The following is a 17,597-nucleotide window of genomic DNA, read 5'->3' as shown; positions in this document are numbered from 1 at the left end:
ATGCAAAAATATGGCGAAAAGAGAGATATAAAGGCAAGTGATAAATGGAAGCCTCAAACAGTAATGAGCCCTTCAATAATGTTGAAGAATGGCTCAAAATAAGTCACTTTTAAGTTCATGACAGAGCTCAAAACAGTTTATACATAGGCTAAAAATACTACACAAGACAATGGCATACAAGGGAGATAATGAAGCAAGTGCAACAAGGAGACCTCAAACAGGTAAAGGCCCTTAATCAAACATGAAAAATGGCTCAAAATAAGCCTATTTCCAGTTAGGGTCGGAGCCCAAAACAGCAAGCAAGAATGACTTATAAATGAATCAAGAAAATGCTAGAAAAGGGAAAATGGAAGCTCACCCTTGAAGACTTGTCTTTGGCAGCTCCTTGGCTTGAGTTGCAGCACTCCTAGGCTCTGGAAAACAACTTCAAATGGCTGCAATGAAGGTTGGAGGTATGGTGCTAGGTGGTGGTGTAGAGAAGGGTGTAGGAACTTGGGAGGTTTTGAGCTTGAGAGTATGGAGAAAGGAAGATACAAAGCAAGAGCTCAGGGGGGATTTTTTGTAACCCTAATAACAGAGCTGGAGCTCCTGTTATATAGGCAAAAAGAGGGGGGAAATGGGGGGAAAAAATGGAGGGAAAACAATCATGTTTCCCCCTAAAAATGCATCCCCCGGATACACAATCTGGGGGGAAAACAGATGCATATCTGCACTGTAGCTGATGCAAGGAGCATGGCCGGCTGCTTATCTAGGTTGCAGGTGGCCAGCCGGCTACTTCCCATTGCCGGCCGGCCAAGGGTCAAAAGGTTCAAGTGTGATTAGTGGCCGGCCACCACAGGAGGAGATCCTCTGATGTGTGCACAACACAACCCTGTGGTTAAACACTGGAAATAGTGAACCAGGAGAGAGAACAACCCACTTTTCAAAGGGGTTCAAAAGGGTCAGGAAGGATTACTGGCCGGCCACCAAATATTGGTGGCCTCCCAGATGTGTACATCACAAATATGTGGTTTAGGGTTCAAGAAAATGGCCCAAGGGTGTTCAACATTGGCTTTGAAGTGAGGAAAATCGGGCGACGGAGGGCGATGAAGGGATAAAGTTGGCTGACAGAACAATTACTGGCCTCCCATCCTTCTACGACCTTCTTACCAATGAAACAGAGGTCCCTGCCAAAAATGAACCAAAACCGATGCAGAATGAAGGTTCAGGGACCGAAACGCGCAGTTCGGGGCCCCGAAAACTGACTGTTAGGCACCGGGAGTGGTGTTCGACCACGAAGTCGGTCTCTCGGACCACAGTGTCCCTCAAAAGGGAGCGAATAAGAAGTATGCCAAAAACCGGAGCAAACGGAGATGGTTAAGCGGTCCCGAACCGAGGCACACGGCCAACGGCTCCGAAAAACCGGAAACCGGACTCCAAACGGGCAAAATGGCCTACGACCACGAAACGTAGCCTACGGCCACTGAGAGATGATCTACGAGACCTCTCCCTCCCTTCGCGAAGAGAAAACAAAGAAAACAGAGCCTGGTTCACAAACCGAGGCAAAGTATGAAAGAGTCCGGAAGTCCAGAGGCAAGGCTCGCGGCCAAGACTCCGAAACCTCTGAACGAGCACGATATGCAACATCACCAAGCGCTCAATCGGTGACGTCTGAGTCTTAAGGTCGGTCAAAAATGGGGTGTCTACAGTTGCCCCTCTTTGACAGAACTCGAAAGTCATAAGTGACGGGAATGAATGTCAAAGCCCAGAGACGACCCATTTTTGACAAGGCCGAAGACTTAGACAAACAGGCGTGATAAACAGAGATGTGCCCGCAGGCATGCCCGCAGGCAGGGGCAAAATGCAATTGGCAATGCAAGAAGCCGAAGGTAACTCAATGATCGTGCAAATGCAGCAAGCTGTAATGAAGCAAGTATTCGCAAATAGATGCAACAGTTTTAAGCGAATGCTAGGCAAGCAAGTAAACTCGAGCCAAACTACACCTCGTGCAGAAAGGATGTAAGAAAATTATGAAATTCTCACTGCGAATACAGCGTGCATGTGTGATAGATACACAGAGCGAACATGTGATTGATACACAAAAAGGTGAGCATAAAGTGTGATAGATGCACTAAGTGAACAAGTATGAGAGATATACTAAATGTGAACACGAAGTGTGATAGATGCACTTAGTAAACAAGTATGATGGATATACTAAAAGGGAACACAAAGTGTGATAGATGCACTAAGTGGACAAGTGTGATGGATACACTAAAGGATAAACATAAAGTGTGATAGATGCACTTAGTGAACAGAGTGTGATTGATATACTGAATGCGAACACAAAGTGTGATAGATGCACTATGTGAACAGAGTATGATTGATATACTAAATGTGAACACGAAGTGTGATAGATGCACTTAGTGAACAAAGTATGATAGATATACTGAAAACGAACACAAGGTGTGATAGATGCACTATGTGGACAGAGTATGATTGATATACTAAATGTGAACACGATGTGTGATAGATGCACTTAATGAACGAGTGTGATGGATACACCGAAAATGAACACAAAGTGTGATAGATGCACTAAATGAAAGAAGTGTAATTGATACACTAAATAAATGAAGTGTGATTGATACACTAAGCGAACGAAGAAAGTGTGATAGATACACTAAGGGTGAATGAGGTGTGATTGATACACTAAAGAAATGAAGTGTGATTGATACACTAACTGAATGAAGTGTGATTGATACACTAAATAAAGGATCTCAAACGGAACTTCTTTGAATGAACCGTACATGCAATATCGTGTATGAACGAGAAAGAAACTTGATAGGTACAGTGCAATACAATGCATGATGTTTGAGGAACGCAATAAACAAGCGTAACGGCGCTTTAGAAAGCACCTCATGAGGTGAGTGGCGGTGAACCGCTCTTCTCTGACGGGGATCTCCCCTTGTGCTCTTCGAACACTTACCTTCAACTTACAATACAAAGGCTCTGAAATACTGACAAGGGTTCTTCATGTAGAACACTTTGGACGTTACCTTTTTTCCTGATTATATTCACAACTTCCCCTATTCTCCAACGGGGTGACAGACTAGGTTGGTTCAGTATCCAGAATTGAGGTGCATACACGCTATCTCAACCTATGGGGCTTCTATATAGACTTCAAGCCGAGGACACGCCTCTGGGTATTTAAACCAGACTTTAGTCTCGGAAATCCCGAACCTTTACGTTCTAGGAATTAGCCATTCGGACTCTAGTTTCCACCTTCGCAGTTGGTCTCCTAGGAACTCATTGTGAACACAGCCAAGATGCCTCTGGCAGGGAATGGTACTCAGGGAGAGCACTTTGGATCGTCATTTTGGCTTGAAGCAGACTTGATCTTGAGCTTGAGGTAGAGGCACACTCATACATCGGAGCTTTGGCAAGACTTGAAGAGGTACACACGGAATGTAGTCTCGGAACTTACTGAAGTTGGAACAAACTCAGATACCCGACATTTCCTCTTTTCTTTTGCTTTGTAGTCTGGAACCCATATAGCTTCAAATAGGTCCTAGTTTTGCTGTTCTGACATGACCTGGGTTGAACCCTGCGGTTTTATGAAAGAACGAATCTTGTTTTGCACAGATGTGGAGAACGGCACGGCACTCGGAGCGCAAAATGATTTTATTTTGGAATTGATAAATGAGATCTCGACCGGGTATTGAGCCCACGACTGAACAAGGAAATAAAAGGCACACAACCTAGATACATCGAGTAACACTCGAAAAGACTCAAAACAAGAATTGAGATAAAACAAAAAGACACGACACTCAGACGTGCACAGGGAGCCTGTTTCACCGGGTAGTGTTTCCCACCCTTTCTCATTTGTGGTTCTCACATCACTCGGCCCTCAAGCTCTGTTTTTCTGGAAAAAAAAAGAGCCCTCTTCTCACTTTTCCTTTCAGCGCACATCTCTCTATTCTTCAATCTCTCGTTTTTCATCCCTCCCCTGGGTGGTTGATGGATAAACAGCAAATTATGGGCTCGCGCCCCTAGCATTCTGCTAGATTCTCTTTCTTCCACTCACAGCTAGTGAATTCCTCCCACGGAAAGGTTGCGCTACAACTGGGTGTGTAGCAAGTCTGCAGCTAACATCAGTTGAGGATGCTTTGCTGGGGAGTTTGGACGTGATAAGATCTGTCCAGATGATGGAGTGGAATACCTTGCCCCATTCTAGTTCATGCTTCGCACTTTGCTTGATACCTCGTTGCTTGGAGGATGTGAGAGCCTTCTGCCCTTTGTTGTGCCCTTTTCTGGCGAATACGGTGTCCTTTCCGACAAGTAGAGTGCCCTTTTTGGCAAGTATTTTGACAAAGGGGAAAAGACAGAGCACCTGACTCAACTGTGCCCCTAGTTCATCATTTTGACCATTTTTGTTTTTGCTTTCTACTAAAACAGTTTTGACCAGCATGAGAGTTAGATTAACGCGCTTGTTCGATTTTCTGATTTGAAATCATGTAAGTTAGGCTGTGAGCACTGAAAATTTTCCTTTTTTGGGTCCAAGAAATGGTCCAGTTTTGGAAAAATGGAATAATTTTTGAGAGAAAATTAGTCGACTTCATTAAAAATTCTTAAAAGCTATTTTTGCAAACGGCCACTGCTCAACGAGCACGGAACCCGCTTTTGAGATGCACAACTTCAGATTCGAAGGAAAATTGCCCCTTGCTTGAGGGGAACTGCATGGCAACGGAAAGTTGCCCCTTGTTTGAACGGCACCGCGACACATTGAATGGCAACGGAAAGTTGCCCCTTGTTTAGATGGCACCGCAGCGCATTGTAGTCAGTCCTCAGAGCGACGAACACAACCAGACTCTCAGATACAGAGAAGACAAAGATGACCAGAACCATCGCATGGACACAGTCAATTTGGAAGTGTTTATGGCTGGACTTCAGAGTGAAGTTGCCTATGTATCCCAAACATAGGAATCAAGCCTTACGTAGTTCGGGGTTAAGGTACACTCGGGTATTAACCTCTCCTTTTTAGGCTCTAACTTTTGCCAAGGCGCCGGTTGCGGGTTTTCGACCTTGCGAGTTTTTTTCTTTTTTTGTTTCAATTTTTGTATCTTTTCATTCTTTTTCATTCTTTTTCGATTTTCTTTTTTTTTCTTCTTTTTTTTTTGCATCTTTCTTTTTTGTTCTTTTGTTCTTTTCTCTTTTTTTGTTCTTTTTCTTCTTTTCTTGCTCTAACTTTTGCCTGGGTCGCCCTTCCGGGTTTTCGGCCTAGCGAGCCTCTCAAGGGTAAAAGTGTAGCTTTGTCCATGTCCAATGGTTTTGAGATCCTGAAGTCGTCTGAATCCAGGAGAACGACTGCTGTATTGATTCGCTGAAGAACCCATCTTCGATTCTTCGAGCACATCAGATATTTTTGCCCCTAGTTAGAGGGGTGCTTCTGTTCTAGCTTTACAAGCTTCTTCTGATGAGATCTGATCTTCTTGATCTGACTTTGGTGCCTCTTGATTGAGGGCTGCTTCCAATCTGGCCACACAGGCCTCCCTTGATGGTCGATTGTTGAACACTTCGAATTGTGGTTCATGGTTTTAAAGCAAGGACTTAAGTCTTGAGGCTGAGAGCGATCTTAAGCTGTACAATCTCAAGAGCGATTCCACACAGGTCTTCGCAAGATCGCGCAAAACATTTTGTTTTTAAAAGTTTTTAAAGAAGCGACAAATCGCTCGCGCTGAAGATAGTGTGGAACCAGTCTGGATCAAGCCAGGGTCCTTCTCAGTACTCACGCTAACAAGCATGATTTCATTCATTAAGGGCTTAGCACGCCTCTCTTTCTCTCAAATGATCAAAGTTTTGCAAATCCCAAGGAATTCCTTCCTCTTCGTTTTCACCGCAGTGCTCAAAAAAGTTTTGAAAAACTTAGGTCGATATAATGATTTCAAGGCACAGAAAAGACAGAGTTCTTTAGTCAAATACTGCCGTCTCATTCAGAACTTCCAGCATAACTGGCACAAGGCAGAAGCAAATGCGAGAGCGTGAAGATCACCGCTGTTTTATTCAAAAAATCTGTTGGCACAACTGGCTCCCTGGCAGAAACAGACTCAAAACAAAACGAAAAGACAAACATAAAACAAAATGGTGACGCCCGAGGTAACACCCCCCGGAATCACCTGACTCCTATACAACAGGACTGACTCGATACAACAAGACAGACCCAAAACAAAAGAGACTGACTCAAAACAAAAAGACAGACTCAAAACAAAACAACAAAATTGACCCAATACCCAAGTCAGAAAGCACAAACACTGGTATTTGCACATTGCTTAGAATAGTGCGTGCCATTCCCACGTCTGGAGTTAATCGAGCACCGCCCGCAGGTGGTTCATCCCCCGATCACATGGTCATATTATCCCCCAAGTTCACCGATCCTCACCGATCCAGTGCCGATAGACTTTGCAGAGCTTGGCGCGACAATGACCCCGTTGTCAATCAGATCTTGCACTTCGTGGTGAAGACGAGAGCAATTGTCAGTACCATGACCGGTTTGTTGATGGAAGGCACAGTATTGGGCAGTATCATGCGTAGCCGGAAGAGGATTCGGGAGAGGCCGAGGCTCAAGGGGTTTGAGATGGCCTTGTCTTATAAGGATTTGGAAAGCTTTGGACAAAGGTATGTGGAGGGCATGGAAGACCCTTTGACCTCGGGGTTGGTACTTCAAAGTTTATGGATTTTTGCTGGACGCACCAGCAAAGCGCTTGGCAGGTGCTGGCCTGGTTTGTTGATCTCTTCTGAGTGCAGGATTATAGCTGAAAAGAGCATTTCTGATACAACGACCCTTCTCCCGGCTTGCCCCTTGATTCAAACTGTCCCCAACTTGAGTGGCAAAAATATCATCCACAGTTTTTGCAAACATTGTAAGCACTTGCTGTTTGTTTAGTCCTTCGGCTTTCAAAGCCTCAACAGCCAACAGAAGATGTTCATGGGGACCAATGCCTGTCCCTACCTTGTTTTTACCGTCTGCCTCCACTTTGCCAAGGGATTGGCATTCCTCAAATACAGCCCGTTCCAAGACTGGGGAGCCTTTTGACATGAACTCCCTGGTATGTGATGTGGTTGATGACGGAGCCGATGTCCCGGAGGCCAAATCTGTCACAGTTCTCTGAAGATCTTCGATCATTCTCTTCAGCTCAGAAGTAGTGGGTTCACGGGTTTGAGATGATTGGGGTCCAGGTGCATCCATCATGCATAAGTCCATGCTTTCTGGAATGAACACCTCAGGCTTGGGTAGATGGGCTGGGGTGATGTATATGCTGGGGTCGAAGGTGGATGGTAGTGTATGGATGAGGTTGAGATGGGGAGGTGATGAATCAGTACTAACCTGAGGTCCTTTTGGTGGAGCTAGGGTCTCTTCATCAATAAGATCCTGAATCTTATGACGAAGGCGGATGCAACGGTTCGTATCATGACCGTGCTGTTGATGATAGGCACAGTATTTAGCTGGGTCATATCTTGGTGGAAGAGGATTTGGAAGGGGTTGGGGTTCTAGGAGTTCTAGGTGCCCTTCTTCTTGCAGCTTTTTCAAAGCTTGGGAGAGACTCATGTAAAAAGGATGGAATTTTCGGGCTTAGGGCCGAATTGAAGTGGTTGGTTCTTGGTCATTGAGGGAAGTGATGATAGTGTCTACTTCTGAGCATTTCGCAGCTGTGCTCCATCAGTAGTAGCATTGGAACTGCGAGCAACATTTCTCTTCGAAGGCTCATTATCTTCTGCAAAGATCCCTTGTCTGATGGCATCCTCGATTTGAACCCCCATTTCATGAAGGGCTGGAAAGGTAAACAGAGGTAGAACGACCATCTTTTGCAGCAACTTGCCATGCAGATTTCGAACAATCATCCTGATCTGATCTTTGTCGGAAGGCCTTGTAGCCATCATTGAGGCCTTTGCTCTCCATTTTGTCACGAACTCTGAGAAACCCTCCTTTGGCTCTTGGCGGGTGACTTCGAGATCACGAGTCGTGACCTCGATTTGTGTGTTATAGGAGTATTGAGCAATAAAGGCCTCAGCCAGCCCTTCCCAGTTCTGTTTCACAGAGTTCTCCAATTTTGCATACCAGATTGCGGCTATCCCGGACAGGGTGCGGCTATCCCAGACAGGGTTCGGCCGAATAGTGACAATTTCTGGGCTGTGGTCAAACCCATTGGCCTCAAGATATCAAAAAACAGTTGGAGGTGCACCATTGGGTCTTCAGAGCCATCAAATCGATCGATATGCGGCATTTTAAACCGCTCCGGCAAGGTCACCACTGAGTCGGTATAACCATCATCTATATCAGGAATAGAATGGGCCCCCTGAGACTTTTTGAACAATTTCTCAAGCTTGCTCACTTTCAATGCTGTGGGGTCTGTCTCAAACTCAAATGGGGAGTCTGGTAGGTTGGTGGGTGTTTTAGACAGCTGGGGTAGTACCGGGGGCGGAGCTGGCCCGCCTGGAATGTCCGTATCATCCTGGACGTGGGTTGCCTCCCCGAGTATGGGAACTCTTGGTGGGGGAGGAGCCTGGTGTGAAGTAGATACTCCAATTTGCTGTTCTAACCTGGCAATTGTCTCTGCCTGTTGGGCTATGACCACAGCCTGTTGCTTGGTGAATTCCGTTTGATGGACAGCATCTTGCTGCATGGCTTTCATACTATCTTGGAGTTGGCGCACCATCTCTTCCAGACCCGACATATTGCCCTGATCTGACTGAGCAACTGGTATACCTGTGTCTGCAGTAGGCTCAGAAATCTCAACCTGGCTGTTCAAAGACCACTGAGCTGGTAGCTGCTGTACTGATGGTCTGTGCTTGACCGACCTTTTCACCCTGCCTCTGGTAAAGGAACACTGATTGCCCTTGAACTGAATCTCTGACCCAACAAAGTCTATCAACACAAGTTCGGTGTACCCGGGGAATATTGGGGCCTTCTGAAGCTATGGTTCCAAGACTGCCTAGCAAAAGAGAAAACAGACAGCATCTCAGCCTGATTTCACCTGAACAGATATGAGCCTATTTGAATGAGTGTGCTCTCTACTGAATTCTGCCCCTAAAATTTAGCCTCAAATCTGATACCCTTGGGTAAACTGAATCCCAAAATACTGAACTGGTGCCCACAAGCCTGATACCCAAACTTGCAAACTGATACATGCATTCCTGTAGAGACGCACTCTAAAAGCACATAACAGATAATTGAGAGCCAAAACACCCCTATGGAGGGGTAGGGTTTCCCTGTCCTATTTTGTCAGGAGCTAGGGTTTCACTACGCACGCAGCGGTTTCAAACAACCTATAAACGGGTAAGCAATCTGTCCTAGTTTGGAATGGTCACTATGGATCCGAATATGCATTAGGTCGAATGGTCAAAAAGGGTGCCCCGGTAAAACCGGGGTTAGTGTTCCCATACTGGTAGAGCCCACAACCGGTCAGCCTTATGGTCATGCCTTGACAAGACAAGCCTCTGGCAAACCGTTCAGGAATAGCAGATGGCAAACACGGTGTCCTAGGCGCACCAATGCACATGCAATGCAAAGAAACACATAAGTGTAGTCAAAAACAGATATCATGAGTTCGAGTCAAGTTCTCTAAATCCCCAGCAGAGTCGCCGGAAATTGTAGACGTCCCCGAACGCCCCGGGAGAGGAACGAGTCCCCTCCGTTCCGTTCGATATTGGGCCCACTACAGTTCAGACTCTCAAATTGTCACGGTTCTAAGTCTGAACCAAAGAGTCCAAATCTGGCAAATCGTTTTGAGAAAACAGATTTTTTTGAAAGAAGTGCCAAACATGGACTGCTTTGCCAGATACAGAGTCGCCACCTAAATATTTTATTTTGGAGGAAATTTAGGAAACCCTGACTCGTTTGCCTAAGGCCACGTGTCCATCATCACCAAAGTTGCCTCGGCTCGGGAGCTTGGGTACGATTGGGGAAGGTCACTTCGTGAGCACCCCCGCTCGCCCGATCAAAGATCGGCCTCTACTAACCATGATATCTAGTTTTGAAAACATTGTGTGTTCTTATCTCGGTTATTAGCCTAGATTTACTATGTGATGCATACAGCATACAAGTATAGACTGGATCGCCTGAATTGGAACAAAACATTTCATGTTTGTTTTTGAAAGATGGTTTGTTACTCGCAAGTAGGCTTAAAGATGCAGATTTTGCCACCCTCAGGTGGGCTTAAGAAAAGATGGTTTTGCCACTATCTAGTGGGCTTAAAACTCACAGTTGATGATTTGTTCCAATCCAAATAACCCAACCTTCACCCACAGACATTCAGGCAGTTATATCACATAAGCAAATAGCCTCATGGTAAGCATGCTATTCATGGCAATCACTCACACGCATGCAAGGATGCTAAAGCATAAAACTTACCGAGTACTCCAAGCCAAAACAGAAACCGATTAGAAATTCATGCATGATCCTAATTATACAGAAATGCCTAATGCAACACATGCAAAAATGCAACTATAGCAGGCTCGGCTATTCTAAACATGGCATATGAGATGCAATAGCTAACAAGTACTCAACTTGGAATTGAAAATACAATGCGGTTAGTATGATGCGCCGAGCCTGGTGCATGCAAAACAGATGAATGAATGCAAACATGCTATCATACTGTATGCTAATTGAAATATGCCCTAATCTAACCATCATAAGCAGGTAAATAAAAGGGAAGAAAGACGTGGGGTTGGAAGACATACATCACACTCACCCACACTTATTACAATTATGCCCTCACACAGAGGGTCCGAATAAATAGTACAGTCCAAATAATACAGTCCAAATATATACAAATTCCTAATTAATTTACAAATTAGTCTAAGAAAGCTATAAACTGGCATGCAAGCCAGGGGCTGCCTCGATTCTGACGAATGATGTATGTTTGGACTGCCTTGCGCGGAAATCCACTGGGATGCCCCAATTAGCCTCTGTTTTGCAATGATTTCTTGGAAAGCGTGCCAAGCTCTGGAAGACTGCTGATTCTTGATTTGCTGCAACAGAGAGCAGAAAAGGGGCATAGCAATGTATTTTCACATATGTATGCATGTCTCGATCCTCGTGCCACCAATCACGCATCTCGATGCATGATGGCCGAGGAGTCGAATTGTGCAACTCAATATAGAATGAATGCACATGGAAACAAAACAAAACCTAGACTCCATCACGGATAATCCGGAGTGTCGGCGACTGGAAATTGAGACACGTTCCGTCACTTGGAGTACGAAACGTACCTCGTTTCCCGTGCCTGGGCTAATTCCTATCCCAAGCACAATGCAATATGCATGATATGCATGAAATGCAACTAATATACAACCTAGCATGCACAATGCTATGAAATGGTATACACGATGCACGAGATAACATAGCATACACAATGCGCTAACATACGGCCTAGCATACACAATGCTATGAAATGAAATGGCATACACAATGCGCAATGGACTTACACCAACATGAGTGGACCGCAGCCACACTCACATAAGAGGCCATGAGATGAAAATGAGACTCTCGAAATGCGTGCACGCATGTAAGCAAACTGAGGACCAACCCTAAGGCACAAAATGCCACTCTAATGAGACATGGCAAGGCATGGAAAATGGCATACAAACATGCAAGTTTCAGCAGCAAAACATGACCCAAAACAGCCCCGAATCATGAACACATGGCACCCGATGTATGAAATGGTCCCGAAATGCAAGATTAAGCACATGATATGACTTGTAGCTACCTCAAGCATGCATTATTTGCCCATGACATGTGAAGACAGATTTAAGGCAGCCCCAAAACAAGCATGTTTACAGTTTCAAGCAAGGCCAGAAAACAAACACAAATAGGGAAAAACTAGCATGCAAAAATGGCCCTAAATGTGAGATAAAGAAGTGAGTCACAGCTGCAGACCTCAAACAGATGAGGTCCCTTCAACAATATTGAAGAGGGGCCCAAAATATGATGTTTTACAGTTTACAACAAACCCCAAAAACCAACACAGGTATGGCTAAGCTCTCATGCAAGAAATGGGCTAAAAGAGGGACAAAGAAGCAAGTGGTGGTTTCTGGCCTCAAACACAAAGGGGTCCTTCAAAAATGTTGAAGAGGGGCCCAAAATATTGCACTTTACAGTTGATGGCCGGACCCAAAACAGTATGAAAGAATGCTCAAAATGCCATGCAAAATAAGGCCAAAAAGAGAGATATAACACAAAGTATATAAAGGCTGACTCAAACAGTGAAATACCCTCAATGAAACATGTATATGGGGTCAAAATAAGGTCACTATTAGTTCGGACCAGGACCCAAAAATAGAAGCAAAAGAGGCTGACAAATCATGCAAAAATATGGCGAAAAGAGAGATATAAAGGCAAGTGATAAATGGAAGCCTCAAACAGTAATGAGCCCTTCAATAATGTTGAATAAGGGCTCAAAATAAGCTACTTTTCAGTTCATGATAGAGCTCAAAACAGTTTATACATAGGCCAAAAATACTACACAAGACAATGGCATACAAGGGAGATAATGAAGCAAGTGCAACAAGGAGACCTTAAACAGGTAAAGACCCTTAATCAAACATGAAAAATGGCTCAAAATAAGCCTATTTTCAGTTTGGGTCGGAGCCCAAAATAGCAAGCAAGAATGACTTATAAATGAATCAAGAAAATGCTAGAAAAGGGAAAATGGAAGCTCACCCTTGAAGACTTATCTTTGGCAGCTCCTTGGCTTGAGTTGCAGCACTCCTATGCTCTGGAAAACAACTTCAAATGGATGCAATGGAGGTTGGAGGTATGGTGCTAAGTGGTAGTGTAGAGAAGGGTGTAGGAACTTGGGAGGTTTTGAGCTTGGGAGTATGGAGAAAGGGAGATACAAAGCAAGAGCTTAGGGGGGATTTTTTGTAACCCTAATAACAGAGCTGGAGCTCCTGTTATATAGGCAAAAAGAGGGGGAAAATGGGAGGAAAAAATGGAGGGAAAACAATCATGTTTCCCCCCAAAAATGCACCCCCCGGATACACAATCTGGGGAGAAAACAGATGCATATCTGCACTGTAGCTGATGCAAGGAGCATGGCCAGCTGCTTATCTAGGTTGCAGGTGGCCGGCCGGCTACTTCCCATGGCCGGCCGGCCAAGGGTGAAAAGGTTCAAGTGTGATTAGTGGCTGGCCACCAGAGGAGGAGATCCTCTGATGTGTGCACAACACAACACTGTGGTTAAACACTGGAAATAGTGAACCAGGAGAGAGAACAACCCACTTTTCAAAGGGGTTCAAAAGGGTCAGGAAGGATTACTGGCCGGCCATCAAATATTGGTGGCCTCCCAGATGTGTACATCACAAATATGTGGTTTAGGGTTCAAGAAAATGGCCCAAGGGTGTTCAACATTGGCTTTGAAGTGAGGAAAATCGGGCGACGGAGGGCGATGAAGGGATAAAGTTGACTGACAGAACAATTACTGGCCTCCCATCCTTCTACGGCCTTCTTACCAATGAAACAGAGGTCCCTGCCAAAAATGAACCAAAACCGATGCAGAATGAAGGTTTAGGGACCGAAACGCGCAGTTCAGGGCCTCAAAAACTGACTGTTAGGCACCGGGAGTGGTGTTCGACCACGAAGTCGGTCTCTCGGACCACAGTGTCCCTCAAAAGGGAGCGAATAAGAAGTATGCAAAAAATCGGAGCAAACGGAGATGGTTAAGCGGTCTTGAACCGAGGCACACGGCCAACGGCTTCGAAAAACCGGAAACCGGACTCCAAACGGGCAAAATGGCCTACGACCACGAAACATAGCCTACGGCCACTGAGAGATGATCTACGAGACCTCTCCCTCCCTTCGGAAAGAGAAAACAAAGAAAACAGAGCCTGGTTCGCAAACCGAGGCAAAGTATGAAAGAGTCCGAAAGTTCGGAGGCAAGGCTCGCGGCCAAGACTCCGAAACCTCTGAACGAGCACGATATGCAACATCACCAAGCGCTCAATCGGCGACGTTTGAGTCTTAAGGTCGGTCAAAAATGGGGTGTCTACAGTCGACCTCGATGCCCCTTTGTGTAATCAGAAATCCCAGCATTTTTTTCGCTGTAACACCGAACGTACACTTCTGAGGATTTAGCCGCAACCGAAATTCTCTGATCCTTTGAAAGAACTTTTGCAAGGCGGTGTAGTGGCCCTCTCTTTCTTTGGACATGACAATCATGTCATCCACATACACCTCAACCTCTTTGTGGATCATATCATGCAATATTGTAGTCGCGGCCCGTTAATATGTAGCCCCAGCATTCTTCAACCCAAACGGCATCACTCTGTAGCAGTAAGTTCCCCACGGGGTGGTGAAAGCAGTCTTCTTCCGGTCTTCTGGTGCCATCACTATCTGATTGTAACCTGAGAAGCCATCCATGAACGAAAGCAAAGCATGCCCCGCTGTGAAATCCACCAACTCGTCAATATGAGGCAAGGGAAAGTCGTCCTTCAGACTAGCTCTGTTCAAATCCCTGAAATCTACGCACACTCAGATCCTGCCATCATTCTTTGGCACTGGGACGATATTGGCCAACCAAGTCGGGTATTCGGATACCAGCAGGAAGCCTGCGTCGATTTGCTTGGTGACCTCTTCCTTAATCTTGAGAGCTCAGTTGGGGCGGATCCTCTTGAGTTTCTGCTTGACGGGTCGGGCCTCGGGGTCAAGAGGGATCCAGTGCTGTACAATCTCAGGATCGATTCCAGGCATGTCTTCGTAGGACCACGTGAAAATATCTTTGAAATCTTTTAATAAAGAGACTAAGCGCTCGCGTTCCTCTGAAGACAACGTGGACCCGATCTGGACCAGTCGCGGGTCCTCCTCAGTACCAATATTTACTGTAGTGATTTCATCAACCAGGGGTTTAACAAATCTTTCCTGCTCTTGTTTAATTAAGCGTTGCAAAATCGGAGAAACTTCGTCCTCGTCGTTTTCATCAAAATTTTGAAAGTCTGAGTTAATGCAATAAATCAAGGGCACAGAAAAGTACTCAGAAACCACAGCTACTTGATTCTCATTAAGCACATCCAAATCGTCCGATTCTTCGGTTACAACAGACTCAAAAGAGAAAGAAAAAGACAACCTAGACAAGACTGTGGCATCCGGGTTATCATCCCCAGGATTACGAGACTCAGACTTAGTCGAGCTGGAACCTGATTCCGACTCACAAGACTCAGTGGAATTAGATTCCGGCTCACTACCTGACTTGGTACTGCTGGACAAAAATCCCTCTTTATACTGCCAAATGAGAGAGGGTGCGATAGATGCATCCAAAATAGTTGCTGGTGGGCCCGCAGCCGTTCCATTCCCGATCACGCATACCGAAAAGTTATCCCCCAAGCACTCCTGGTCGATCAGAGGATCTGAAAGTAGACATGCCAGTGCTACCCCCATTTCAAGTTCGGTGTCCTCAGACTGCACTTTCTTACTCTGTTCAACCTCAGCTGATGGGTCTATCTGCTCCTAGACAACGTCATCCCTGGATAACTGCAGGTCAAAGAAAATCTCAAACCCCGGCACGCGTTTTCTCTCCGCGTTCAGCCACGGCTCTGGGAAGCCACAAAATGTGAAGTCCTCCCCCTCCTGGACGAAGCGTCCGTTTAGGGTACCCTGAATGGGTCGATGCATTAACTCAAAAGGCTTCCCTGCCTTCTTTGCTTTGGCTCTTCCAGCCATCTATTTACCCTTCCTCACCCAGTCCTCTTTGGTGGGCAGATAACCCAAGCCAAAGATATGCGGATTGTGTGGCACTTCGGCCAATGCTGCGACGCCCTTCCGGTCGCTTTTTCCCAATCCCATCCTGGGGATGTGTTGAAGCTTGTTCATGAGGTATACAAATTGAGCACTAACATACACTTCCTCATTAACAGCCATGATGTTCTACACAATTTGGGCCTCAGCCAAAGTAAACCCTGATAAGAACAAATCCTCCGTGCCATGTTCGATTTCCAAGACTGGTGTGGACACTTCCGGCGGCGGATGGGTTGACGAATTCCCAAAAACAATAGCTACCCCTTTCCCGTGAGGGTACTTCAACATCTGATGCAAGGTGGAAGAGACTGCCTTGACCTGGTGCAACCACGGTCGCCCCAAAAGTAGGTTAAAAGTTGCGGGAACGTCCAAGACATGGAATTCAATGTTGTGTTATCTTGGACCAACCTGGGTCTGAATTTTGACAGCCCCCATCACCTCCCTGCTTGTATTATCATAGGCTCTGATCACTTGAGTAGTTGGTACGAAGTCCGCGGGCTTCAACCCGATTGCATATGCCGTCCTTGATGGGCACAAATTAATAGCAGATCCTGTATCGACAAGAACCACTGGTACCTATTTGCCTCTACATTCCACCGAGATGTAGAGAGGCTTGTTGTGATTTGCGCCTTCAAGCGGTAGTTCTTTGTCAGAAAAGGTCAACGTCGGGGAACCTTCTCCCGGAAAAACCAATCCAACTAGCTGCTCTGGTGTGGTGTCTATAGAAAGCTTGGCCTTGTCCATGGCTGAAAGGACAGCCTGCTTGTGTACTCGTGATGCCATAAGCAGTCCCCAGATGGAGATGTCTGCTTGTATCTTCTTTAACTGCTTCAGTACAGCCTCTTCTTCGATTTGCTTTTTTTTCTGTCTCTCAGCTTCCTTATCCGTTCCGGATGCTTCTGGCTGGTCTAGGTGCGAGGGTTTGAAATACCGCCCACTTCTTGTCATATGATCGACCTCGCCGATATTCTAGGTATCATCTGGCTGGTTACTCCCCCAATCTTCATCTGTGTGGGCAAGACATAAATCATCGTCTTCCCACCACATTCCGTCGGCGGCCGACAGACACCTGTCCGGCCCTGGTATGATCGTACTCGCAGTACCTTCAGTCCACATGCCCGCAGCATCTTCTGTTCTTGTGCCCACAGCACCCTCGGCCCCTTCATGGGCTTTTGCCTTCCTGATTCTCTCAGGATCCCAAAACTTTTCTTGTTCTGACTGCGTCAGTGTAGTTTGTTGTTCAACTTTCTCTGCATCCACAATGCTCAAGTCCCGAGCGAAATTCTTCATACCGGCGCTCTCCGGCAATGTATTCTGACTTCCGGCCCCTCCGGCCACAATTGATACTCTCGCCCCTGCGGGGCCCTGTTCTGGCTGGAACTCTTCCGCAATATTCGGTTGATCATCTAGCCATCCGGTAACCTCTGCCGATTCCTCATAATCAAACCAGTTGACTGCCGCGCCCCCTGATTCTTGGTCATTGAAAAACTGTAGGTTGGCAAAGTCCTCTTCTACAGCCGCCACGTTATCTGTTCCCTGCTCAAATCTATCCCCCTGGATCACACACAGCTCTGCCCTCTCTGTCAATTCAATACTTGGCTCAAACTGGCCTGCTGGTAGAATGTAATCACTCGGATCGTAGGCTTTCCCGGCGACACTCCCAGACTGCTCAAACCCTGATTCAGTAATTCCATCCTCCTCTGCAATCTTTCCCATACCGTCTTCAACAGTCGTCACCATTGGCTCGGGTTGGGTTGTGGAGGTGTCTAACATGCACAAAAAGTCAGTGCAGTCAGGAAGGAGCACCTCCGGCTTAGGTAGATGGGAATAAGTGATA

Source organism: Camellia sinensis, chromosome 7 (assembly GCF_055761805.1).
Source record: "Camellia sinensis isolate YWXY chromosome 7, ASM5576180v1, whole genome shotgun sequence".
Taxonomy (NCBI): domain Eukaryota; kingdom Viridiplantae; phylum Streptophyta; class Magnoliopsida; order Ericales; family Theaceae; genus Camellia; species Camellia sinensis.
This window is presented reverse-complemented; position numbering follows the sequence as displayed.